The sequence below is a fragment of the Gymnodraco acuticeps genome, unplaced genomic scaffold, assembly GCF_902827175.1.
Source record: "Gymnodraco acuticeps unplaced genomic scaffold, fGymAcu1.1, whole genome shotgun sequence".
Classification (NCBI taxonomy): Eukaryota; Metazoa; Chordata; class Actinopteri; order Perciformes; family Bathydraconidae; genus Gymnodraco; species Gymnodraco acuticeps.
The window spans coordinates 1453302-1479684 of NW_022991705.1; the positions used below are offsets into that span (position 1 = coordinate 1453302).

The 26383-nt window shown below is 40.0% G+C and overlaps 21 non-coding genes across 21 annotated transcripts; all 21 read right to left on the bottom strand.

The window, feature by feature from the left end:
* Nucleotides 1–3992: 3992 nt before the first annotated feature.
* LOC117534656 lies at nt 3993–4138 on the bottom strand. Its single transcript, XR_004567298.1, has one exon. It is a non-coding gene; the product is annotated as a U4 spliceosomal RNA (small nuclear RNA).
* Nucleotides 4139–4458: 320 nt separating this feature from the next.
* Nucleotides 4459–4598, bottom strand: LOC117534654. Its single transcript, XR_004567296.1, has one exon. It is a non-coding gene; the product is annotated as a U4 spliceosomal RNA (small nuclear RNA).
* Nucleotides 4599–6008: 1410 nt separating this feature from the next.
* Nucleotides 6009–6149, bottom strand: LOC117534637. Its single transcript, XR_004567278.1, has one exon. It is a non-coding gene; the product is annotated as a U4 spliceosomal RNA (small nuclear RNA).
* A 599-nt stretch (nt 6150–6748) lies between these two features.
* LOC117534648 lies at nt 6749–6889 on the bottom strand. The gene has a single exon (XR_004567289.1). It is a non-coding gene; the product is annotated as a U4 spliceosomal RNA (small nuclear RNA).
* Nucleotides 6890–8082: 1193 nt separating this feature from the next.
* On the bottom strand, nt 8083–8223 carry LOC117534660. Its single transcript, XR_004567300.1, has one exon. It is a non-coding gene; the product is annotated as a U4 spliceosomal RNA (small nuclear RNA).
* A 598-nt stretch (nt 8224–8821) lies between these two features.
* Nucleotides 8822–8962, bottom strand: LOC117534661. Its single transcript, XR_004567301.1, has one exon. It is a non-coding gene; the product is annotated as a U4 spliceosomal RNA (small nuclear RNA).
* Nucleotides 8963–10156: 1194 nt separating this feature from the next.
* LOC117534662 lies at nt 10157–10297 on the bottom strand. The gene has a single exon (XR_004567302.1). It is a non-coding gene; the product is annotated as a U4 spliceosomal RNA (small nuclear RNA).
* A 598-nt stretch (nt 10298–10895) lies between these two features.
* On the bottom strand, nt 10896–11036 carry LOC117534638. Its single transcript, XR_004567279.1, has one exon. It is a non-coding gene; the product is annotated as a U4 spliceosomal RNA (small nuclear RNA).
* A 1196-nt stretch (nt 11037–12232) lies between these two features.
* On the bottom strand, nt 12233–12373 carry LOC117534639. Its single transcript, XR_004567280.1, has one exon. It is a non-coding gene; the product is annotated as a U4 spliceosomal RNA (small nuclear RNA).
* Nucleotides 12374–12971: 598 nt separating this feature from the next.
* Nucleotides 12972–13111, bottom strand: LOC117534655. The gene has a single exon (XR_004567297.1). It is a non-coding gene; the product is annotated as a U4 spliceosomal RNA (small nuclear RNA).
* A 1197-nt stretch (nt 13112–14308) lies between these two features.
* On the bottom strand, nt 14309–14449 carry LOC117534640. The gene has a single exon (XR_004567281.1). It is a non-coding gene; the product is annotated as a U4 spliceosomal RNA (small nuclear RNA).
* A 598-nt stretch (nt 14450–15047) lies between these two features.
* LOC117534641 lies at nt 15048–15188 on the bottom strand. Its single transcript, XR_004567282.1, has one exon. It is a non-coding gene; the product is annotated as a U4 spliceosomal RNA (small nuclear RNA).
* A 1789-nt stretch (nt 15189–16977) lies between these two features.
* Nucleotides 16978–17118, bottom strand: LOC117534651. The gene has a single exon (XR_004567292.1). It is a non-coding gene; the product is annotated as a U4 spliceosomal RNA (small nuclear RNA).
* A 598-nt stretch (nt 17119–17716) lies between these two features.
* LOC117534642 lies at nt 17717–17857 on the bottom strand. The gene has a single exon (XR_004567283.1). It is a non-coding gene; the product is annotated as a U4 spliceosomal RNA (small nuclear RNA).
* A 1791-nt stretch (nt 17858–19648) lies between these two features.
* LOC117534653 lies at nt 19649–19789 on the bottom strand. Its single transcript, XR_004567295.1, has one exon. It is a non-coding gene; the product is annotated as a U4 spliceosomal RNA (small nuclear RNA).
* Nucleotides 19790–20387: 598 nt separating this feature from the next.
* Nucleotides 20388–20528, bottom strand: LOC117534650. Its single transcript, XR_004567291.1, has one exon. It is a non-coding gene; the product is annotated as a U4 spliceosomal RNA (small nuclear RNA).
* Nucleotides 20529–21131: 603 nt separating this feature from the next.
* Nucleotides 21132–21272, bottom strand: LOC117534649. The gene has a single exon (XR_004567290.1). It is a non-coding gene; the product is annotated as a U4 spliceosomal RNA (small nuclear RNA).
* Nucleotides 21273–22406: 1134 nt separating this feature from the next.
* Nucleotides 22407–22547, bottom strand: LOC117534643. The gene has a single exon (XR_004567284.1). It is a non-coding gene; the product is annotated as a U4 spliceosomal RNA (small nuclear RNA).
* Nucleotides 22548–23147: 600 nt separating this feature from the next.
* LOC117534644 lies at nt 23148–23288 on the bottom strand. The gene has a single exon (XR_004567285.1). It is a non-coding gene; the product is annotated as a U4 spliceosomal RNA (small nuclear RNA).
* A 2180-nt stretch (nt 23289–25468) lies between these two features.
* Nucleotides 25469–25609, bottom strand: LOC117534645. The gene has a single exon (XR_004567286.1). It is a non-coding gene; the product is annotated as a U4 spliceosomal RNA (small nuclear RNA).
* Nucleotides 25610–26207: 598 nt separating this feature from the next.
* On the bottom strand, nt 26208–26348 carry LOC117534646. Its single transcript, XR_004567287.1, has one exon. It is a non-coding gene; the product is annotated as a U4 spliceosomal RNA (small nuclear RNA).
* Nucleotides 26349–26383: the final 35 nt, after the last annotated feature.

Sequence of the window (26383 nt, forward strand, 5' to 3'; positions counted from 1 at the left end):
CTGAGGTACATAAATAAGAACATAGTCTATCTAACAAAATTCTTTCCAGGACTTTGGATAACACACTGGCTAGAGCAATTGGTCTATAGTTATCCAAGATCCCTACCTTGCCCGCTTTGTCCATAATGACAGGGACCAAAGTAACAGTCAACATGGAGTCTGGCAACATACCATGAGTCATGAGGCCAGTAAAACAAATGGCAAGAAGAACTGCAACCTTCGGGCTTGCCAGTTTAAGGTGCTCTGCAGTGCTCTTGCTCGTTAAACGTCTTTAGCTGTGATTCCCACTGTGTCACTTTTCACAACATTACCAACTTTGTAGGGGTCACTTTTAACACAATTAAGTAGAGTAATGTTTCCTCCACAACTCAGCTATGTTATCGGCTCCAGATACTCCCTCTATGGCAGTGGTTCTCAAAGTGAGGTCCGCGACCCCCCGGGGGTCCGTGGCACTCTGCCAAGGGGTTCGTGAAAAGTTTTCAGATTCATTGATTTAAATGATTATATCATTTTTTTTTTTTTTTCAACAAATAATATATATTTTTTTTAATCTAAAATAGTTCATAGATTACGTTCTAATCTAACAAATAGATACATTTAAAAATCAAGCGCGTTACCCATTACCGTGGAAACAACAATAACTGTTACGTCAGTCAGAGAGCGCCGTTGCAAGCATCATAGAGATATAACACGGCTAGCATACTACGAAGATGGACAGATTTTTAAAACGACCGGTTACGGCTACAAATGAAGTAAATAAAAAACAAAAGTAAGGAAATACGATGAGGAGTATCTCCAATATGGATTTATTGAAGTGGAAGGGAAACCGAAATGTCTGATATGCCTGCGGTGTCTTGCCAATGAGGCGATGAAGCCTCCCAAATTGAAGAGGCACCTCGAGACCAACCATCCAGATTATGTAAAAAAAGACCGGGCTTTTTTTGAGAGGAAGGGTGAGGACTACCGCCAGCAACAACAACGGATGGTTAATGTTACGTCTGTTTCTGCTAAAGCGCAGCGGGCCTCCTACCTGGTAGCGCAGAGGATTGCTAAGGTGCGAAAGCCCCACACAATAGCGGAGGAACTGCTGCTCCCTGCTGCGGTGGATCTGTGTGAGGTGATGGTGGGGAAAGATGCGGCTGCCAAATTGAGAAGTGTACCTCTGTCAAATGACACCATCAGACGACGAATTGAGGACATGTCTGCTGATATCAAATCACAACTGCTGGAAAGACTGAGAGGGTCTAAATTTGCGGTTCAATTGGATGAGTCCACTGATGTGTCCGGCTCTGCGCAGCTCATCGCGCTGGTTCGCTACCCGTGGGAAGGAAGGATTCAGGAAGATTTTTTATTTTGTCAATTAAGAGTTGATGGGGCGAGCAACAGGTGAGGAGATTTTCAATGTTGTAGATATGTTCATGGAGACTGGCAATGTGAGTTGGGAGAATTGCATTGCGATTTGCACGGATGGGGCAGCTGCCATGACCGGACGCAAGAGTGGGGTGATTGCTCGTGCCAAGGAGCGCAATCCAATGATGATAGCTACCCACTGCATGCTGCACAGGCAGGCTCTGGCGTCAAAATCATTGAGTCCTGAGCTACAGTCCGTTCTCAGCACGGTGGTATCTGTGGTCAACCACATCAAGTGTAAGCCACTGCAGTCCCGTTTATATTCGGCCAGCTCTGCAGGGAGATGGGCGCAGGACAGGACACCCTGCTGTTCCATTCAGAGGTGCGTTGGCTCTCCCGTGGAAAAGTGCTACAGCGGGTGTACAAACTGCGCTCAGAGCTGTGTGAGTTCATCCAGAATGACAAGCCAACCACTGCAGCACTCTTCTCGGACCCCGAATGGATCGCACAGCTCGCCTACCTCGCAGATTGTGTTCAACTTATTGAACGATCTCAGTTTGTCCGTTCAAGGCAGATATGCCTCTATCCTGGAGGTAAGCGACAAAATTAAGGCATTCCGTGCCAAAACAGCAATCTGGAGAAGGCGGGTGCAAAATGGCATTACAGACATGTTCCCCCAACTCACAGAGTTTTTGGACACAAACCAAATACCAGCTGAGATTGTGAAAAATACAATCGGTTTGCATCTTGCCTCCCTTGGTGACTATTTCAATGACTATTTCAATGACTATTTCACTGACGTTGACACCGATGCCTGGGACTGAGTGCGCGACCCCTTCGTTGCCCATACATCAGCGCGGGGTCTCAGTGGAAAAGCAGAGGAGGAGCTGCCGGACCTGGCATGCGACGGGACGCTGTGAATCCGGTTCGGCCAAGGGGGGCATGTGGACTTTTGGCCTTCGGTTGAACAGGAGTATCCGGAAATCGCTGCTGTTGCCATGTGGGTGTTGCTCCCCTTTCCAACCACATACCTGTGCGAGTCATCATTCTCAGCGCTGACCTCCATGAAGACCAAGTACAGGGCTCGGATGGAAGTGGAGAGCGACCTATGTGTATGCCTCTCATCTACTTGATGGAAGTTGTGCAGCGAGAGACTCTCTCTCTCTCTCTCTCTCTCTCTCTCTCTCTCTCTCGTCTCTCTCTCTCTCTCTCTCTCTCTCTCTCTCTCTCTCTCTCTCTCTCTCTCTCGCTCTGTCTCTCTGTGTGTGTGTGAAAAAATTGTAATTTAAAACACATTTCCTACATGTCTACACCACCTTGCCCTCTTTGGATTTAATCAAGAAACATTAACCCTGTATAATGTTAACCAAAACTGTAAAATTATGTTATATTACTAAAAACGTATTATTGGGAATCGCGAGCGTCCCCGTAACCATGGTAACACACTCTCACTCCTGCCTGGTGGCATGGTGCAAGAGGAGAGGGAGATACGCAGAAGTGAGACTGACTGGATATTACTTTGAGCAACATGCATGGGAATAAGTTACAATCTAATACATTTGTGTATATTTCTCGCTATTCAGATGGTCTGCTGCCTGGTGTGCTGCTGTTGCGCAATGTGCGTAGTGTCCTCTTTTCGCACATGACATTATCAGTTATGAATTTGTTTTTCACTGCTTGAGAAAATGAACTTGTGATGGTAGTTTGAACGGAGCTTCAACCCTGACTTCCTATTCATAGAAGCAGTGCTTCGAAGCTTCTTCAAATCACGTGACATGTGACGTCCGAAGCAGCAACTGCTTCAAATCACGTGACATGTGACGTCCGAAGCAGCAACTGCTTCAATTTCCTGAATGAATCACTCACTGGTTCCCCGTCCAATCAGGTGATTCAATGCAATGCCTCGTCCGATTCTGACAGGTGACAGGTTGAAACAGTTCAAATTTGAGCGCTTCAACACTTTATGACCGCTCTAAACAATGCGCAATGTGTGGGTTGTTGTCGTAGTTTGCGTTGTTGCTGTTGAGTTGTTGTTGGTATTGTATTTGAATTGGATCATTATAGAGCAAGCCAGGAAGAAAGATAGGTCGTTTTGGCTCGGGAAACACTTCGAAATGTGGAGAAGTTGTGAACAAAAAGAGAATTATAAGTAATATAAAAACAGTTCAATATTTTAGGAATAGATAGCCCAGTGGGTAGAGCCGGCGGCCCGAATGCAGCGATGTCCACCGCGCAGCTGGTTCAAAGCCCGGAAATGGATGTAATTAATCATTGCTTTTCAACTGTAATAACTGATAAAAGGGCCCTCTCCTCCCAAAAAAAATGTCCAGCACTCTCTAGTCTCTTCTCAATAACCCATACACACAATTATCAATCTTTAATTGCAAATACAACATGATATTCAGTCTTGGTGTGTGTGAATCGAATATTTTCAAGACAAAGATACGTTAAACCCACTGCAGCCTTGCACTTCGCCAGGGAGAGGTCGCTGTAAATGAAGCTTCGAGAAATGAACCTATTTCCGACACAATTGTCCAAGTGGTTCGATGCTTCATTCAAAGCTTCATTTTGCCATCACTATGGAAAACTAACAAAAATGCAGTCTATTTTATTCTGAATTGCCATTAGAACAAAGTGTCAAGTCTCCTGGGAGACTAACAAAAAATTGCCAAGGTCTGACTATATTTCAAGTCATCCCGGCGGGGGTATTGGGTTAAGTTTTCAAACCAGCAATAATCACGTCTCAGTAGAAACTTCATGGACTATGAAATTGCCGCTGCGCAAGAATATCGAAGGAAAAAAACAGATTAAACTCAACTTTCTCCAACAATAACAACACACATGGTGCATGTCTCAAACCTTTACAATTAATTTGAGTCGCACAATATAATATAAACTGGAGGATAGCTTGGTTTCCAAAACAAACCTATAATCACACAAGTTCATATTTTGCTATTTGAACAAAGTGTCAACTGTCGTGGTAATAACAAAAATGCTAGTCTAACTAATTCTAATAGGCCACTAGAACAATGTTTCAACTTTCCTGGACAACTAACAGAAAGGCTAGTCTATTTTATTCTGAATTGCCATTAGAACAAAGTGTCAAGTCTCCTGGGAGACTGCAAAAATTGCCAAGGCTGACTATAATTTCAAGTCATCCCGGCGGATATTGGGTTAAGTTTTCAACCAGCAATAATCACGTCTCAGTAGAACTTCATGGACTATGAAAATTGCCGCTGCACAAGAATATCGAAGGAAAAAACCAGATTAAACTCAACTTCTTCTCCAACAATAACAACCACACATGGTGCATTTCTCAAACCTTCAAAACCTATAATCACACAAGTTTATATTTAGCTATTGGAACAAAGTGTCAACTGTCATGGAAAACTAACATAAATGCTATTCTATTCATGTTTCATTAAACCAGTTCAACTTCCTGGAAAATAACAAATTGTCTATTTATTTGATTGCCTAAAACAGTGCAAGGCTGATAATTCAGTATCCCGGCGGGTATGGGGTTTTCACCACAATAAAGCATTCTCAACCTTTACAATAATTTGAGTCGCACAAATAATATAACTGGGGATAAGCTGTTTCAAACAACTTAATCACACAAGTTCATATTTGCTATTGGAACAAGTATCAACTGTCATGGAAACATTTATAGAAATTCTTATTCTATTTTATTCTGATTGCCATTAAAACACAGTGTCAACTTTCCTGGAAAAATAGTGATGGCAGTTTGACACTGAAGCTTCGAACGGAGCTTCAACCCTGGACTTCCTATTCCATAGAAGCAGTGCTTTGAAGCTTGCTTCAAATCACGTGACATGTGACGTCCGAAGCAGCAACTGCTTCATTTCCTGAATGAATCAACTCACTGGTTCCCCGTCCATTCACCCGATTCAATGCACTGCCTCGTCTCGATTCTGGCAGGTGACAGGTTGAAACAGTTTCAAATTTGAGCGCTTCAACACTTTATGACCGCTCTAAACAATGCGCAATTTGTGGGTGTTGTCGTAGTTTGCGTTGTTGCTGTTGAGTTGTTGTTGGTATTGCATTTGAATTGGATCATTATAGAGCAAGCCAGGAAGAAAGATAGGTCGTTTTGGCTCGGGAAACACTTCGAAATGTGGAGAAGTTGTGAACAAAAAGAGAATTATCAGTAATATAAAAACAGTTCAATATTTTAAGGAATAGATAGCCCAGTGGGTAGAACCGGCGGCCCGAATGCAGCGATGTCCACCGCGCAGCTGGTTCAAAGCCCGGAATGGATGTATTTTAATCATTGCTTTTCAACTTTAATAACTGATAAAAGGCCCTCTCCTCCCAAACAAATGTCCAGCACTCTCTAGTCTCTTCTCAATAACCCAATACACACAATTATCAATCTTTAATTGCAAATAAAACATGATATTCAGTCTGTGTGTGCATCGAATATTTTTCAAGGCAAAGATACGTTAAACCCACTGCAGCCTTGCACTTCGCCAGTAGAGGTCGCTGTAAATGAAGCTTCGAGAAATGAACCTATTTCCGACACAATTGTCCAAGTGGTTCGATGCTTCATTCAAAGCTTCATTTTGCCATCACTATGGAAAACTAACAGAAATGCTAGTCTATTTTATTCTGAATTGCCATTAGAACAAAGTGTCAAGTCTCCTGGGAGACTAACAAAAATTGCCAAGGCTGACTATATTTCAAGTCATCCCGGCGGGGTATTGGGTTAAGTTTTCAACCAGCAATAATCACGTCTCAGTAGAACTTCATGGACTATGAAATTGCCGCTGCGCAAGAATATCGAAAGAAAAAAACCAGATTAAACTCAACTTTCTCCAACAATAACAACACACATGGTGCATTTCTCAAACCTTCAAAACCTATAATCACACAAGTTTATATTTAGCTATTGGAACAAAGTGTCAACTGTCATGGAAAACTAACAGAAATGCTATTCTATTTCATTGTGATTTTCCATTAAAACACAGTGTCAACTTTCCTGGAAAACTAACAAAAATGCCAGTCTATTTTATTCTGATTTGCCATTACAACAAAGTTTGCCAAGGCTGACTATATTTCAAGTCATCCCGGCGGGGTATTGGGTTAAGTTTTCAACCAGCAATAATCAAGTTGCATTTCTCAAACCTTTACATTAATTTTGAAGTCGCACAATATAATATAAACTGGAGGATAAAGCTTGGTTTCAAAACAAACCTATAATCACACAAGTTCACATTTTGCTATTGGAACAAAGTGTCAACTTTCTTGGGTAAATAACCAAAAATTCTAGTCTAAGTCATTCTAATAGGCCATTAGAACAATGTTTCAACTTTGCTGGACAACTAACAGAAATGCTAGTCTATTTTATTCTGAATTGCCATTAGAACAAAGTGTCAAGTCTCCTGGGAGACTAACAAAAATTGCCAAGGCTGACTATATTTCAAGTCATCCCGGCGGGGTATTGGGTTAAGTTTTCAACCAGCAATAATCACGTCTCAGTAGAACTTCATGGACTATGAAATTGCCGCTGCGCAAGAATATCAAAGGAAAAAACCAGATTAAACTCAACTTTCTCCAACAATAACAACACACATGGTGCATGTCTCAAACCTTTACAATAATTTTGAAGTCGCACAATATCATATAAACTGGAGGATAAAGCTTGGTTTCACAACAAACTTGGAATCACACAAGTTCATATTTTGCTATTGGAACAAAGTGTCAACTGTCATGGAACATTTATAGAAATGCTATTCTATTTTATTCTGATTTGCCATTAAAACACAGTGTCAACTTTCCTGGAAAACTAGTGATGGCAGTTTGACACTGAAGCTTCGAACGGAGCTTCAACCCTGGACTTCCTATTCCATAGAAGCAGTGCTTCGAAGCTTGCTTCAAATCACGTGACATATGACGTCCGAAGCAGCAACTGCTTCATTTCCTGAATGAATCAACTCACTGGTTCCCCGTCCATTCACCCGATTCAATGCACTGCCTCGTCTCGATTCTGGCAGGTGACAGGTTGAAACAGTTTCAAATTTGAGCGCTTCAACACTTTATGACCGCTCTAAACAATGCGCAATTTGTGGGTGTTGTCGTAGTTTGCGTTGTTGCTGTTGAGTTGTTGTTGGTATTGCATTTGAATTGGATCATTATAGAGCAAGCCAGGAAGAAAGATAGGTCGTTTTGGCTCGGGAAACACTTCGAAATGTGGAGAAGTTGTGAACAAAAAGAGAATTATCAGTAATATAAAAACAGTTCAATATTTTAAGGAATAGATAGCCCAGTGGGTAGAACCGGCGGCCCGAATGCAGCGATGTCCACCGCGCAGCTGGTTCAAAGCCCGGAATGGATGTATTTTAATCATTGCTTTTCAACTTTAATAACTGATAAAAGGCCCTCTCCTCCCAAACAAATGTCCAGCACTCTCTAGTCTCTTCTCAATAACCCAATACACACAATTATCAATCTTTAATTGCAAATAGAACATGATATTCAGTCTGTGTGTGCATCGAATATTTTTCAAGGCAAAGATACGTTAAACCCACTGCAGCCTTGCACTTCGCCAGTAGAGGTCGCTGTAAATGAAGCTTCGAGAAATGAACCTATTTCCGACACAATTGTCCAGTGGTTCGATGCTTCATTCAAAGCTTCATTTTGCCATCACTATGGAAAACTAACAGAAATGCTAGTCTATTTTATTCTGAATTGCCATTAGAACAAAGTGTCAAGTCTCCTGGGAGACTAACAAAAATTGCCAAGGCTGACTATATTTCAAGTCATCCCGGCGGGGTATTGGGTTAAGTTTTCAACCAGCAATAATCACGTCTCAGTAGAACTTCATGGACTATGAAATTGCCGCTGCGCAAGAATATCGAAAGAAAAAACCAGATTAAACTCAACTTTCTCCAACAATAACAACACACATGGTGCATTTCTCAAACCTTCAAAACCTATAATCACACAAGTTTATATTTAGCTATTGGAACAAAGTGTCAACTGTCATGGAAAACTAACAGAAATGCTATTCTATTTCATTGTGATTTTCCATTAACACACAGTGTCAACTTTCCTGGAAAACTAACAAAAATGCCAGTCTATTTTATTCTGATTTGCCATTACAACAAAGTTTGCCAAGGCTGACTATATTTCAAGTCATCCCGGCGGGGTATTGGGTTAAGTTTTCAACCAGCAATAATCAAGTTGCATTTCTCAAACCTTTACATTAATTTTGAAGTCGCACAATATAATATAAACTGGAGGATAAAGCTTGGTTTCAAAACAAACCTATAATCACACAAGTTCACATTTTGCTATTGGAACAAAGTGTCAACTTTCGTGGGTAAATAACCAAAAATTCTAGTCTAAGTCATTCTAATAGGCCATTAGAACAATGTTTCAACTTTGCTGGACAACTAACAGAAATGCTAGTCTATTTTATTCTGAATTGCCATTAGAACAAAGTGTCAAGTCTCCTGGGAGACTAACAAAAATTGCCAAGGCTGACTATATTTCAAGTCATCCCGGCGGGGTATTGGGTTAAGTTTTCAACCAGCAATAATCACGTCTCAGTAGAACTTCATGGACTATGAAATTGCCGCTGCGCAAGAATATCGAAGGAAAAAACCAGATTAAACTCAACTTTCTCCAACAATAACAACACACATGGTGCATGTCTCAAACCTTTACAATAATTGTGAAGTCGCACAATATCATATAAACTGGAGGATAAAGCTTGGTTTCACAACAAACTTGGAATCACACAAGTTCATATTTTGCTATTGGAACAAAGTGTCAACTGTCATGGAACATTTATAGAAATGCTATTCTATTTTATTCTGATTTGCCATTAAAACACAGTGTCAACTTTCCTGGAAAACTAGTGATGGCAGTTTGACACTGAAGCTTCGAACGGAGCTTCAACCCTGGACTTCCTATTCCATAGAAGCAGTGCTTTGAAGCTTGCTTCAAATCACGTGACATGTGACGTCCGAAGCAGCAACTGCTTCATTTCCTGAATGAATCAACTCACTGGTTCCCCGTCCATTCACCCGATTCAATGCACTGCCTCGTCTCGATTCTGGCAGGTGACAGGTTGAAACAGTTTCAAATTTGAGCGCTTCAACACTTTATGACCGCTCTAAACAATGCGCAATTTGTGGGTGTTGTCGTAGTTTGCGTTGTTGCTGTTGAGTTGTTGTTGGTATTGCATTTGAATTGGATCATTATAGAGCAAGCCAGGAAGAAAGATAGGTCGTTTTGGCTCGGGAAACACTTCGAAATGTGGAGAAGTTGTGAACAAAAAGAGAATTATCAGTAATATAAAAACAGTTCAATATTTTAAGGAATAGATAGCCCAGTGGGTAGAACCGGCGGCCCGAATGCAGCGATGTCCACCGCGCAGCTGGTTCAAAGCCCGGAATGGATGTATTTTAATCATTGCTTTTCAACTTTAATAACTGATAAAAGGCCCTCTCCTCCCAAACAAATGTCCAGCACTCTCTAGTCTCTTCTCAATAACCCAATACACACAATTATCAATCTTTAATTGCAAATAGAACATGATATTCAGTCTGTGTGTGCATCGAATATTTTTCAAGGCAAAGATACGTTAAACCCACTGCAGCCTTGCACTTCGCCAGTAGAGGTCGCTGTAAATGAAGCTTCGAGAAATGAACCTATTTCCGACACAATTGTCCAAGTGGTTCGATGCTTCATTCAAAGCTTCATTTTGCCATCACTATGGAAAACTAACAGAAATGCTAGTCTATTTTATTCTGAATTGCCATTAGAACAAAGTGTCAAGTCTCCTGGGAGACTAACAAAAATTGCCAAGGCTGACTATATTTCAAGTCATCCCGGCGGGGTATTGGGTTAAGTTTTCAACCAGCAATAATCACGTCTCAGTAGAACTTCATGGACTATGAAATTGCCGCTGCGCAAGAATATCGAAAGAAAAAACCAGATTAAACTCAACTTTCTCCAACAATAACAACACACATGGTGCATTTCTCAAACCTTCAAAACCTATAATCACACAAGTTTATATTTAGCTATTGGAACAAAGTGTCAACTGTCATGGAAAACTAACAGAAATGCTATTCTATTTCATTGTGATTTTCCATTAAAACACAGTGTCAACTTTCCTGGAAAACTAACAAAAATGCCAGTCTATTTTATTCTGATTTGCCATTACAACAAAGTTTGCCAAGGCTGACTATATTTCAAGTCATCCCGGCGGGGTATTGGGTTAAGTTTTCAACCAGCAATAATCAAGTTGCATTTCTCAAACCTTTACATTAATTTTGAAGTCGCACAATATAATATAAACTGGAGGATAAAGCTTGGTTTCAAAACAAACCTATAATCACACAAGTTCACATTTTGCTATTGGAACAAAGTGTCAACTTTCGTGGGTAAATAACCAAAAATTCTAGTCTAAGTCATTCTAATAGGCCATTAGAACAATGTTTCAACTTTGCTGGACAACTAACAGAAATGCTAGTCTATTTTATTCTGAATTGCCATTAGAACAAAGTGTCAAGTCTCCTGGGAGACTAACAAAAATTGCCAAGGCTGACTATATTTCAAGTCATCCCGGCGGGGTATTGGGTTAAGTTTTCAACCAGCAATAATCACGTCTCAGTAGAACTTCATGGACTATGAAATTGCCGCTGCGCAAGAATATCGAAGGAAAAAACCAGATTAAACTCAACTTTCTCCAACAATAACAACACACATGGTGCATGTCTCAAACCTTTACAATAATTGTGAAGTCGCACAATATCATATAAACTGGAGGATAAAGCTTGGTTTCACAACAAACTTGGAATCACACAAGTTCATATTTTGCTATTGGAACAAAGTGTCAACTGTCATGGAACATTTATAGAAATGCTATTCTATTTTATTCTGATTTGCCATTAAAACACAGTGTCAACTTTCCTGGAAAACTAGTGATGGCAGTTTGACACTGAAGCTTCGAACGGAGCTTCAACCCTGGACTTCCTATTCCATAGAAGCAGTGCTTTGAAGCTTGCTTCAAATCACGTGACATGTGACGTCCGAAGCAGCAACTGCTTCATTTCCTGAATGAATCAACTCACTGGTTCCCCGTCCATTCACCCGATTCAATGCACTGCCTCGTCGCAATTCTGGCAGGTGACAGGTTGAAACAGTTTCAAATTTGAGCGCTTCAACACTTTATGACCGCTCTAAACAATGCGCAATGTGTGGGTGTTGTCGTAGTTTGCGTTGTTGCTGTTGAGTTGTTGTTGGTATTGCATTTGAATTGGATCATTATAGAGCAAGCCAGGAAGAAAGATAGGTCGTTTTGGCTCGGGAAACACTTCGAAATGTGGAGAAGTTGTGAACAAAAAGAGAATTATCAGTAATATAAAAACAGTTCAATATTTTAAGGAATAGATAGCCCAGTGGGTAGAAGCCGGCGGCCCGAATGCAGCGATGTCCATCCGCGCAGCTGGTTCAAAGCCCGGAATGGATGTATTTTAATCATTGCTTTTCAACTTTAATAACTGATAAAAGGCCCTCTCCTCCCAAAAAAATGTCCAGCACTCTCTAGTCTCTTCTCAATAACCCAATACACACAATTATCAATCTTTAATTGCAAATAAAACATGATATTCAGTCTGTGTGTGCATCGAATATTTTTCAAGGCAAAGATACGTTAAACCCACTGCAGCCTTGCACTTCGCCAGTAGAGGTCGCTGTAAATGAAGCTTCGAGAAATGAACCTATTTCCGACACAATTGTCCAAGTGGTTCGATGCTTCATTCAAAGCTTCATTTTGCCATCACTATGGAAAACTAACAGAAATGCTAGTCTATTTTATTCTGAATTGCCATTAGAACAAAGTGTCAAGTCTCCTGGGAGACTAACAAAAATTGCCAAGGCTGACTATATTTCAAGTCATCCCGGCGGGGTATTGGGTTAAGTTTTCAACCAGCAATAATCACGTCTCAGTAGAACTTCATGGACTATGAAATTGCCGCTGCGCAAGAATATCGAAAGAAAAAACCAGATTAAACTCAACTTTCTCCAACAATAACAACACACATGGTGCATTTCTCAAACCTTCAAAACCTATAATCACACAAGTTTATATTTAGCTATTGGAACAAAGTGTCAACTGTCATGGAAAACTAACAGAAATGCTATTCTATTTCATTGTGATTTTCCATTAACACACAGTGTCAACTTTCCTGGAAAACTAACAAAAATGCCAGTCTATTTTATTCTGATTTGCCATTACAACAAAGTTTGCCAAGGCTGACTATATTTCAAGTCATCCCGGCGGGGTATTGGGTTAAGTTTTCAACCAGCAATAATCAAGTTGCATTTCTCAAACCTTTACTTTAATTTTGAAGTCGCACAATATAATATAAACTGGAGGATAAAGCTTGGTTTCAAAACAAACCTATAATCACACAAGTTCACATTTTGCTATTGGAACAAAGTGTCAACTTTCGTGGGTAAATAACCAAAAATTCTAGTCTAAGTCATTCTAATAGGCCATTAGAACAATGTTTCAACTTTGCTGGACAACTAACAGAAATGCTAGTCTATTTTATTCTGAATTGCCATTAGAACAAAGTGTCAAGTCTCCTGGGAGACTAACAAAATTGCCAAGGCTGACTATATTTCAAGTCATCCCGGCGGGGTATTGGGTTAAGTTTTCAACCAGCAATAATCACGTCTCAGTAGAACTTCATGGACTATGAAATTGCCGCTGCGCAAGAATATCAAAAGAAAAAACCAGATTAAACTCAACTTTCTCCAACAATAACAACACACATGGTGCATGTCTCAAACCTTTACAATAATTGTGAAGTCGCACAATATCATATAAACTGGAGGATAAAGCTTGGTTTCACAACAAACTTGGAATCACACAAGTTCATATTTTGCTATTGGAACAAAGTGTCAACTGTCATGGAACATTTATAGAAATGCTATTCTATTTTATTCTGATTTGCCATTAAAACACAGTGTCAACTTTCCTGGAAAACTAGTGATGGCAGTTTGACACTGAAGCTTCGAACGGAGCTTCAACCCTGGACTTCCTATTCCATAGAAGCAGTGCTTTGAAGCTTGCTTCAAATCACGTGACATGTGACGTCCGAAGCAGCAACTGCTTCATTTCCTGAATGAATCAACTCACTGGTTCCCCGTCCATTCACCCGATTCAATGCACTGCCTCGTCTCGATTCTGGCAGGTGACAGGTTGAAACAGTTTCAAATTTGAGCGCTTCAACACTTTATGACCGCTCTAAACAATGCGCAATGTGTGGGTTGTTGTCGTAGTTTGCGTTGTTGCTGTTGAGTTGTTGTTGGTATTGTATTTGAATTGGATCATTATAGAGCAAGCCAGGAAGAAAGATAGGTCGTTTTGGCTCGGGAAACACTTCGAAATGTGGAGAAGTTGTGAACAAAAAGAGAATTATCAGTAATATAAAAACAGTTCAATATTTTAAGGAATAGATAGCCCAGTGGGTAGAAGCCGGCGGCCCGAATGCAGCGATGTCCATCCGCGCAGCTGGTTCAAAGCCCGGAATGGATGTATTTTAATCATTGCTTTTCAACTTTAATAACTGATAAAAGGCCCTCTCCTCCCAAAAAAATGTCCAGCACTCTCTAGTCTCTTCTCAATAACCCAATACACACAATTATCAATCTTTAATTGCAAATAGAACATGATATTCAGTCTGTGTGTGCATCGAATATTTTTCAAGGCAAAGATACGTTAAACCCACTGCAGCCTTGCACTTCGCCAGTAGAGGTCGCTGTAAATGAAGCTTCGAGAAATGAACCTATTTCCGACACAATTGTCCAAGTGGTTCGATGCTTCATTCAAAGCTTCATTTTGCCATCACTATGGAAAACTAACAGAAATGCTAGTCTATTTTATTCTGAATTGCCATTAGAACAAAGTGTCAAGTCTCCTGGGAGACTAACAAAAATTGCCAAGGCTGACTATATTTCAAGTCATCCCGGCGGGGTATTGGGTTAAGTTTTCAACCAGCAATAATCACGTCTCAGTAGAACTTCATGGACTATGAAATTGCCGCTGCGCAAGAATATCGAAAGAAAAAACCAGATTAAACTCAACTTTCTCCAACAATAACAACACACATGGTGCATTTCTCAAACCTTCAAAACCTATAATCACACAAGTTTATATTTAGCTATTGGAACAAAGTGTCAACTGTCATGGAAAACTAACAGAAATGCTATTCTATTTCATTGTGATTTTCCATTAACACACAGTGTCAACTTTCCTGGAAAACTAACAAAAATGCCAGTCTATTTTATTCTGATTTGCCATTACAACAAAGTTTGCCAAGGCTGACTATATTTCAAGTCATCCCGGCGGGGTATTGGGTTAAGTTTTCAACCAGCAATAATCAAGTTGCATTTCTCAAACCTTTACATTAATTTTGAAGTCGCACAATATAATATAAACTGGAGGATAAAGCTTGGTTTCAAAACAAACCTATAATCACACAAGTTCACATTTTGCTATTGGAACAAAGTGTCAACTTTCGTGGGTAAATAACCAAAAATTCTAGTCTAAGTCATTCTAATAGGCCATTAGAACAATGTTTCAACTTTGCTGGACAACTAACAGAAATGCTAGTCTATTTTATTCTGAATTGCCATTAGAACAAAGTGTCAAGTCTCCTGGGAGACTAACAAAAATTGCCAAGGCTGACTATATTTCAAGTCATCCCGGCGGGGTATTGGGTTAAGTTTTCAACCAGCAATAATCACGTCTCAGTAGAACTTCATGGACTATGAAATTGCCGCTGCGCAAGAATATCGAAGGAAAAAAACCAGATTAAACTCAACTTTCTCCAACAATAACAACACACATGGTGCATGTCTCAAACCTTTACAATAATTGTGAAGTCGCACAATATCATATAAACTGGAGGATAAAGCTTGGTTTCACAACAAACTTGGAATCACACAAGTTCATATTTTGCTATTGGAACAAAGTGTCAACTGTCATGGAACATTTATAGAAATGCTATTCTATTTTATTCTGATTTGCCATTAAAACACAGTGTCAACTTTCCTGGAAAACTAGTGATGGCAGTTTGACACTGAAGCTTCGAACGGAGCTTCAACCCTGGACTTCCTATTCCATAGAAGCAGTGCTTCGAAGCTTGCTTCAAATCACGTGACATGTGACGTCCGAAGCAGCAACTGCTTCATTTCCTGAATGAATCAACTCACTGGTTCCCCGTCCATTCACCCGATTCAATGCACTGCCTCGTCTCGATTCTGGCAGGTGACAGGTTGAAACAGTTTCAAATTTGAGCGCTTCAACACTTTATGACCGCTCTAAACAATGCGCAATGTGTGGGTGTTGTCGTAGTTTGCGTTGTTGCTGTTGAGTTGTTGTTGGTATTGCATTTGAATTGGATCATTATAGAGCAAGCCAGGAAGAAAGATAGGTCGTTTTGGCTCGGGAAACACTTCGAAATGTGGAGAAGTTGTGAACAAAAAGAGAATTATCAGTAATATAAAAACAGTTCAATATTTTAAGGAATAGATAGCCCAGTGGGTAGAGCCGGCGGCCCGAATGCAGCGATGTCCACAGCGCAGCTGGTTCAAAGCCCGGAATGGATGTATTTTAATCATTGCTTTTCAACTTTAATAACTGATAAAAGGCCCTCTCCTCCCAAACATTTTTCCAGTACTCTCTAGTCTCTTCTCAATAACCCAATACACACAATTATCAATCTTTAATTGCAAATAGAACATGATATTCAGTCTGTGTGTGCATCGAATATTTTTCAAGGCAAAGATACGTTAAACCCACTGCAGCCTTGCACTTCGCCATGAGAGGTCGCTGTAACTGAAGCTTTGAGAAATGAACCTATTTCCGACACAATTGTCTAACGGAGCGTCCACACAGCAGCGTGCGTTGACGCTTGGAGGTGGGCGTATCTGAAGCTTGGGGATTTTTTGCGAGCAACACGACCAACAACCAATCACATGAATCTCCCGCCCCCGACATACAAAGCAATAGCAATGTTAAAACGAAGTAAACTGGATATAAAATCCCCAAACAGGCGAAAACCTACCAGTTTCACCCACTGTCTCTGCCTCCTCCCTCCATGCCTCGCTCCTCCGGTTTGTATCCCGGTAGATGAACAGAGACTGATCATACAGCACCGGGTGATTCACTACCGCTACAATTAATTTTCCCTCAATTTGTTTGAATATGAGGAAATGACCTGCGCAGTCTCTCCCAGCATACACGCGGTTTGATTGGCTAGCGATTGTACTGGCAGATTTGAATAAACGGGATTTCATTGGCTGACGCCTCCGTCGAGGCGTCAAAAGTTGAACATTGCTCAACTTTTGACGCCAGCAACGCTCCACGTCGCTTCCCAAAATGCAGTTCGGCTAAAAGTGACGTCACCCCATTCAAAGTGAATGGGCAGAAGCGTTGGAAGCTTCAACGCACGCCGCTGTGTGGACGGGCCGTTAGTGGTTCGATGCTTCATTCAAAGCTTCATTTTGCCATCACTATGGAAAACTAACAGAAATGCTAGTCTATTTTATTCTGAATTGCCATTAGAACAAAGTGTCAAGTCTCCTGGGAGACTAACAAAAATGGCCAAGGCTGACTATATTTCAAGTCATCCCGGCGGGGTATTGGGTTAAGTTTTCAACCAGCAATAATCACGTCTCAGTAGAACTTCATGGACTATGAAATTGCCGCTGCGCAAGAATATCGAAAGAAAAAACCAGATTAAACTCAACTTTCTCCAACAATAACAACACACATGGTGCATTTCTCAAACCTTCAAAACCTATAATCACACAAGTTTATATTTAGCTATTGGAACAAAGTGTCAACTGTCATGGAAAACTAACAGAAATGCTATTCTATTTCATTGTGATTTTCCATTAACACACAGTGTCAACTTTCCTGGAAAACTAACAAAAATGCCAGTCTATTTTATTCTGATTTGCCATTACAACAAAGTTTGCCAAGGCTGACTATATTTCAAGTCATCCCGGCGGGGTATTGGGTTAAGTTTTCAACCAGCAATAATCAAGTTGCATTTCTCAAACCTTTACTTTAATTTTGAAGTCGCACAATATAATATAAACTGGAGGATAAAGCTTGGTTTCAAAACAAACCTATAATCACACAAGTTCACATTTTGCTATTGGAACAAAGTGTCAACTTTCGTGGGTAAATAACCAAAAATTCTAGTCTAAGTCATTCTAATAGGCCATTAGAACAATGTTTCAACTTTGCTGGACAACTAACAGAAATGCTAGTCTATTTTATTCTGAATTGCCATTAGAACAAAGTGTCAAGTCTCCTGGGAGACTAACAAAAATTGCCAAGGCTGACTATATTTCAAGTCATCCCGGCGGGGTATTGGGTTAAGTTTTCAACCAGCAATAATCACGTCTCAGTAGAACTTCATGGACTATGAAATTGCCGCTGCGCAAGAATATCGAAGGAAAAAACCAGATTAAACTCAACTTTCTCCAACAATAACAACACACATGGTGCATGTCTCAAACCTTTACAATAATTGTGAAGTCGCACAATATCATATAAACTGGAGGATAAAGCTTGGTTTCACAACAAACTTGGAATCACACAAGTTCATATTTAGCTATTGGAACAAAGTGTCAACTGTCATGGAACATTTATAGAAATGCTATTCTATTTTATTCTGATTTGCCATTAAAACACAGTGTCAACTTTCCTGGAAAACTAGTGATGGCAGTTTGACACTGAAGCTTCGAACGGAGCTTCAACCCTGGACTTCCTATTCCATAGAAGCAGTGCTTCGAAGCTTGCTTCAAATCACGTGACATGTGACGTCCGAAGCAGCAACTGCTTCATTTCCTGAATGAATCAACTCACTGGTTCCCCGTCCATTCACCCGATTCAATGCACTGCCTCGTCTCGATTCTGGCAGGTGACAGGTTGAAACAGTTTCAAATTTGAGCGCTTCAACACTTTATGACCGCTCTAAACAATGCGCAATGTGTGGGTGTTGTCGTAGTTTGCGTTGTTGCTGTTGAGTTGTTGTTGGTATTGCATTTGAATTGGATCATTATAGAGCAAGCCAGGAAGAAAGATAGGTCGTTTTGGCTCGGGAAACACTTCGAAATGTGGAGAAGTTGTGAACAAAAAGAGAATTATCAGTAATATAAAAACAGTTCAATATTTTAAGGAATAGATAGCCCAGTGGGTAGAGCCGGCGGCCCGAATGCAGCGATGTCCACAGCGCAGCTGGTTCAAAGCCCGGAATGGATGTATTTTAATCATTGCTTTTCAACTTTAATAACTGATAAAAGGCCCTCTCCTCCCAAACATTTTTCCAGTACTCTCTAGTCTCTTCTCAATAACCCAATACACACAATTATCAATCTTTAATTGCAAATAGAACATGATATTCAGTCTTAGTGTGTGCATCAAATATTTTTCAAGGCAAAGATACGTTAAACCCACTGCAGCCTTGCACTTCGCCAGTAGAGGTCGCTGTAACTGAAGCTTTGAGAAATGAACCTATTTCCGACACAATTGTCTAACGGAGCGTCCACACAGCAGCGTGCGTTGACGCTTGGAGGTGGGCGTATCTGAAGCTTGGGGATTTTTTTGCGAGCAACACGACCAACAACCAATCACATGAATCTCCCGCCCCCGACATACAAAGCAATAGCAATGTTAAAACGAAGTAAACTGGATATAAAATCCCCAAACAGGCGAAAACCTACCAGTTTCACCCACTGTCTCTGCCTCCTCCCTCCATGCCTCGCTCCTCCGGTTTGTATCCCGGTAGATGAACAGAGACTGATCATACAGCACCGGGTGATTCACTACCGCTACAATTAATTTTCCCTCAATTTGTTTGAATATGAGGAAATGACCTGCGCAGTCTCTCCCAGCATACACGCGGTTTGATTGGCTAGCGATTGTACTGGCAGATTTGAATAAACGGGATTTCATTGGCTGACGCCTCCGTCGAGGCGTCAAAAGTTGAACATTGCTCAACTTTTGACGCCAGCAACGCTCCACGTCGCTTCCCAAAATGCAGTTCGGCTAAAAGTGACGTCACCCCATTCAAAGTGAATGGGCAGAAGCGTTGGAAGCTTCAACGCACGCCGCTGTGTGGACGGGCCGTTAGTGGTTCGATGCTTCATTCAAAGCTTCATTTTGCCATCACTATGGAAAACTAACAGAAATGCTAGTCTATTTTATTCTGAATTGCCATTAGAACAAAGTGTCAAGTCTCCTGGGAGACTAACAAAAATGGCCAAGGCTGACTATATTTCAAGTCATCCCGGCGGGGTATTGGGTTAAGTTTTCAACCAGCAATAATCACATCTCAGTAGAACTTCATGGACTATGAAATTGCCGCTGCGCAAGAATATCGAAAGAAAAAACCAGATTAAACTCAACTTTCTCCAACAATAACAACACACATGGTGCATTTCTCAAACCTTCAAAACCTATAATCACACAAGTTTATATTTAGCTATTGGAACAAAGTGTCAACTGTCATGGAAAACTAACAGAAATGCTATTCTATTTCATTGTGATTTTCCATTAACACACAGTGTCAACTTTCCTGGAAAACTAACAAAAATGCCAGTCTATTTTATTCTGATTTGCCATTACAACAAAGTTTGCCAAGGCTGACTATATTTCAAGTCATCCCGGCGGGGTATTGGGTTAAGTTTTCAACCAGCAATAATCAAGTTGCATTTCTCAAACCTTTACATTAATTTTGAAGTCGCACAATATAATATAAACTGGAGGATAAAGCTTGGTTTCAAAACAAACCTATAATCACACAAGTTCACATTTTGCTATTGGAACAAAGTGTCAACTTTCGTGGGTAAATAACCAAAAATTCTAGTCTAAGTCATTCTAATAGGCCATTAGAACAATGTTTCAACTTTGCTGGACAACTAACAGAAATGCTAGTCTATTTTATTCTGAATTGCCATTAGAACAAAGTGTCAAGTCTCCTGGGAGACTAACAAAAATTGCCAAGGCTGACTATATTTCAAGTCATCCCGGTGGGGTATTGGGTTAAGTTTTCAACCAGCAATAATCACGTCTCAGTAGAACTTCATGGACTATGAAATTGCCGCTGCGCAAGAATATCGAAGGAAAAAATCAGATTAAACTCAACTTTCTCCAACAATAACAACACACATGGTGCATGTCTCAAACCTTTACTTCAAAACCTATAATCACACAAGTTTATATTTAGCTATTGGAACAAAGTGTCAACTGTCATGGAAAACTAACAGAAATGCTATTCTATTTCATTGTGATTTTCCATTAACACACAGTGTCAACTTTCCTGGAAAACTAACAAAAATGCCAGTCTATTTTATTCTGATTTGCCATTACAACAAAGTTTGCCAAGGCTGACTATATTTCAAGTCATCCCGGCGGGGTATTGGGTTAAGTTTTCAACCAGCAATAATCAAGTTGCATTTCTCAAACCTTTACATTAATTTTGAAGTCGCACAATATAATATAAACTGGAGGATAAAGCTTGGTTTCAAAACAAACCTATAATCACACAAGTTCACATTTTGCTATTGGAACAAAGTGTCAACTTTCGTGGGTAAATAACCAAAAATTCTAGTCTAAGTCATTCTAATAGGCCATTAGAACAATGTTTCAACTTTGCTGGACAACTAACAGAAATGCTAGTCTATTTTATTCTGAATTGCCATTAGAACAAAGTGTCAAGTCTCCTGGGAGACTAACAAAATTTGCCAAGGCTGACTATATTTCAAGTCATCCCGGCGGGGTATTGGGTTAAGTTTTCAACCAGCAATAATCACGTCTCAGTAGAACTTCATGGACTATGAAATTGCCGCTGCGCAAGAATATCAAAAGAAAAAACCAGATTAAACTCAACTTTCTCCAACAATAACAACACACATGGTGCATTTCTCAAACCTTCAAAACCTATAATCACACAAGTTTATATTTAGCTATTGGAACAAAGTATCAACTGTCATGGAACATTTATAGAAATGCTATTCTATTTTATTCTGATTTGCCATTAAAACACAGTGTCAACTTTCCTGGAAAACTAGTGATGGCAGTTTGACACTGAAGCTTCGAACGGAGCTTCAACCCTGGACTTCCTATTCCATAGAAGCAGTGCTTCGAAGCTTGCTTCAAATCACGTGACATATGACGTCCGAAGCAGCAACTGCTTCATTTCCTGAATGAATCAACTCACTGGTTCCCCGTCCATTCACCCGATTCAATGCACTGCCTCGTCTCGATTCTGGCAGGTGACAGGTTGAAACAGTTTCAAATTTGAGCGCTTCAACACTTTATGACCGCTCTAAACAATGCGCAATGTGTGGGTGTTGTCGTAGTTTGCGTTGTTGCTGTTGAGTTGTTGTTGGTATTGCATTTGAATTGGATCATTATAGAGCAAGCCAGGAAGAAAGATAGGTCGTTTTGGCTCGGGAAACACTTCGAAATGTGGAGAAGTTGTGAACAAAAAGAGAATTATCAGTAATATAAAAACAGTTCAATATTTTAAGGAATAGATAGCCCAGTGGGTAGAACCGGCGGCCCGAATGCAGCGATGTCCACCGCGCAGCTGGTTCAAAGCCCGGAATGGATGTATTTTAATCATTGCTTTTCAACTTTAATAACTGATAAAAGGCCCTCTCCTCCCAAACAAATGTCCAGCACTCTCTAGTCTCTTCTCAATAACCCAATACACACAATTATCAATCTTTAATTGCAAATAAAACATGATATTCAGTCTGTGTGTGCATCGAATATTTTTCAAGGCAAAGATACGTTAAACCCACTGCAGCCTTGCACTTCGCCAGTAGAGGTCGCTGTAAATGAAGCTTCGAGAAATGAACCTATTTCCGACACAATTGTCCAAGTGGTTCGATGCTTCATTCAAAGCTTCATTTTGCCATCACTATGGAAAACTAACAGAAATGCTAGTCTATTTTATTCTGAATTGCCATTAGAACAAAGTGTCAAGTCTCCTGGGAGACTAACAAAAATTGCCAAGGCTGACTATATTTCAAGTCATCCCGGCGGGGTATTGGGTTAAGTTTTCAACCAGCAATAATCACGTCTCAGTAGAACTTCATGGACTATGAAATTGCCGCTGCGCAAGAATATCGAAAAAAAACAAACAGATTAAACTCAACTTTCTCCAACAATAACAACACACATGGTGCATTTCTCAAACCTTCAAAACCTATAATCACACAAGTTTATATTTAGCTATTGGAACAAAGTGTCAACTGTCATGGAAAACTAACAGAAATGCTATTCTATTTCATTGTGATTTTCCATTAACACACAGTGTCAACTTTCCTGGAAAACTAACAAAAATGCCAGTCTATTTTATTCTGATTTGCCATTACAACAAAGTTTGCCAAGGCTGACTATATTTCAAGTCATCCCGGCGGGGGTATTGGGTTAAGTTTTCAACCAGCAATAATCAAGTTGCATTTCTCAAACCTTTACATTAATTTTGAAGTCGCACAATATAATATAAACTGGAGGATAAAGCTTGGTTTCAAAACAAACCTATAATCACACAAGTTCACATTTTGCTATTGGAACAAAGTGTCAACTTTCGTGGGTAAATAACCAAAAATTCTAGTCTAAGTCATTCTAATAGGCCATTAGAACAATGTTTCAACTTTGCTGGACAACTAACAGAAATGCTAGTCTATTTTATTCTGAATTGCCATTAGAACAAAGTGTCAAGTCTCCTGGGAGACTAACAAAAATTGCCAAGGCTGACTATATTTCAAGTCATCCCGGCGGGGTATTGGGTTAAGTTTTCAACCAGCAATAATCACGTCTCAGTAGAACTTCATGGACTATGAAATTGCCGCTGCGCAAGAATATCAAAAGAAAAAACCAGATTAAACTCAACTTTCTCCAACAATAACAACACACATGGTGCATGTCTCAAACCTTTACAATAATTTTGAAGTCGCACAATATCATATAAACTAGAGGATAAAGCTTGGTTTCACAACAAACTTGGAATCACACAAGTTCATATTTAGCTATTGGAACAAAGTGTCAACTGTCATGGAACATTTATAGAAATGCTATTCTATTTTATTCTGATTTGCCATTAAAACACAGTGTCAACTTTCCTGGAAAACTAGTGATGGCAGTTTGACACTGAAGCTTCGAACGGAGCTTCAACCCTGGACTTCCTATTCCATAGAAGCAGTGCTTCGAAGCTTGCTTCAAATCACGTGACATGTGACGTCCGAAGCAGCAACTGCTTCATTTCCTGAATTAATCAACTCACTGGTTCCCCGTCCAATCAGCTGATTCAATGCACTGCCTCGTCTCGATTCTGACAGGTGACAGGTTGAAACAGTTTCAAATTTGAGCGCTTCAACACTTTATGACCGCTCTAAACAATGCGCAATGTGTGGGTTGTTGTCGTAGTTTGCGTTGTTGCTGTTGAGTTGTTGTTGGTATTGCATTTGAATTGGATCATTATAGAGCAAGCCAGGAAGAAAGATAGGTCGTTTTGGCTCGGGAAACACTTCGAAATGTGGAGAAGTTGTGAACAAAAAGAGAATTATCAGTAATATAAAAACAGTTCAATATTTTAAGGAATAGATAGCCCAGTGGGTAGAACCGGCGGCCCGAATGCAGCGATGTCCTCAGCGCAGCTGGTTCAAAGCCCGGAATGGATGTATTTTAATCATTGCTTTTCAACTTTAATAACTGATAAAAGGCCCTCTCCTCCCAAACAAATGTCCAGCACTCTCTAGTCTCTTCTCAATAACCCAATACACACAATTATCAATCTTTAATTGCAAATAGAACATGATATTCAGTCTTAGTGTGTGTGTGCATCGAATATTTTTCAAGGCAAAGATACGTTAAACCCACTGCAGCCTTGCACTTCGCCATGAGAGGTCGCTGTAAATGAAGCTTCGAGAAATGAACCTATTTCCGACATAATTGTCCAAGTGGTTCGATGCTTCATTCAAAGCTTAATTTTGCCATCACTATGGAAAACTAACAGAAATGCTAGTCTATTTTATTCTGAATTGCCATTAGAACACAGTGTCAACTTTCCTGGAAAACTAGTGATGGAAGTTTGACACTGAAGCTTCGAACGGAGCTTCAACCCTGGACTTCCTATTCCATAGAAGCAGTGCTTCGAAGCTTGCTTCAAATCACATGACATATGATGTCCGAAGCAGCAACTGCTTCAAATCACGTGACATGTGACGTCCGAAGCAGCAACTGCTTCATTTCCTGAATGAATCAACTCACTGGTTCCCCGTCCATTCACCCGATTCAATGCACTGCCTCGTCTCGATTCTGGCAGGTGACAGGTTGAAACAGTTTCAAATTTGAGCGCTTCAACACTTTATGACCGCTCTAAACAATGCGCAATTTGTGGGTGTTGTCGTAGTTTGCGTTGTTGCTGTTGAGTTGTTGTTGGTATTGCATTTGAATTGGATCATTATAGAGCAAGCCAGGAAGAAAGATATGTCGTTTTGGCTCGGGAAACACTTCGAAATGTGGAGAAGTTGTGAACAAAAAGAGAATTATCAGTAATATAAAAACAGTTCAATATTTTAAGGAATAGATAGCCCAGTGGGTAGAACCGGCGGCCCGAATGCAGCGATGTCCACCGCGCAGCTGGTTCAAAGCCCGGAATGGATGTATTTTAATCATTGCTTTTCAACTTTAATAACTGATAAAAGGCCCTCTCTTCCCAAACAAATGTCCAGCACTCTCTAGTCTCTTCTCAATAACCCAATACACACAATTATCAATCTTTAATTGCAAATAAAACATGATATTCAGTCTGTGTGTGCATCGAATATTTTTCAAGGCAAAGATACGTTAAACCCACTGCAGCCTTGCACTTCGCCAGTAGAGGTCGCTGTAAATGACGCTTCGAGAAATGAACCTATTTCCGACACAATTGTCCAAGTGGTTCGATGCTTCATTCAAAGCTTCATTTTGCCATCACTATGGAAAACTAACAGAAATGCTAGTCTATTTTATTCTGAATTGCCATTAGAACAAAGTGTCAAGTCTCCTGGGAGACTAACAAAAATTGCCAAGGCTGACTATATTTCAAGTCATCCCGGCGGGGTATTGGGTTAAGTTTTCAACCAGCAATAATCACGTCTCAGTAGAACTTCATGGACTATGAAATTGCCGCTGCGCAAGAATATCGAAAGAAAAAACCAGATTAAACTCAACTTTCTCCAACAATAACAACACACATGGTGCATTTCTCAAACCTTCAAAACCTATAATCACACAAGTTTATATTTAGCTATTGGAACAAAGTGTCAACTGTCATGGAAAACTAACAGAAATGCTATTCTATTTCATTGTGATTTTCCATTAAAACACAGTGTCAACTTTCCTGGAAAACTAACAAAAATGCCAGTCTATTTTATTCTGATTTGCCATTACAACAAAGTTTGCCAAGGCTGACTATATTTCAAGTCATCCCGGCGGGGTATTGGGTTAAGTTTTCAACCAGCAATAATCAAGTTGCATTTCTCAAACCTTTACATTAATTTTGAAGTCGCACAATATAATATAAACTGGAGGATAAAGCTTGGTTTCAAAACAAACCTATAATCACACAAGTTCACATTTTGCTATTGGAACAAAGTGTCAACTTTCGTGGGTAAATAACCAAAAATTCTAGTCTAAGTCATTCTAATAGGCCATTAGAACAATGTTTCAACTTTGCTGGACAACTAACAGAAATGCTAGTCTATTTTATTCTGAATTGCCATTAGAACAAAGTGTCAAGTCTCCTGGGAGACTAACAAAAATTGCCAAGGCTGACTATATTTCAAGTCATCCCGGCGGGGTATTGGGTTAAGTTTTCAACCAGCAATAATCACGTCTCAGTAGAACTTCATGGACTATGAAATTGCCGCTGCGCAAGAATATCGAATGAAAAAACCAGATTAAACTCAACTTTCT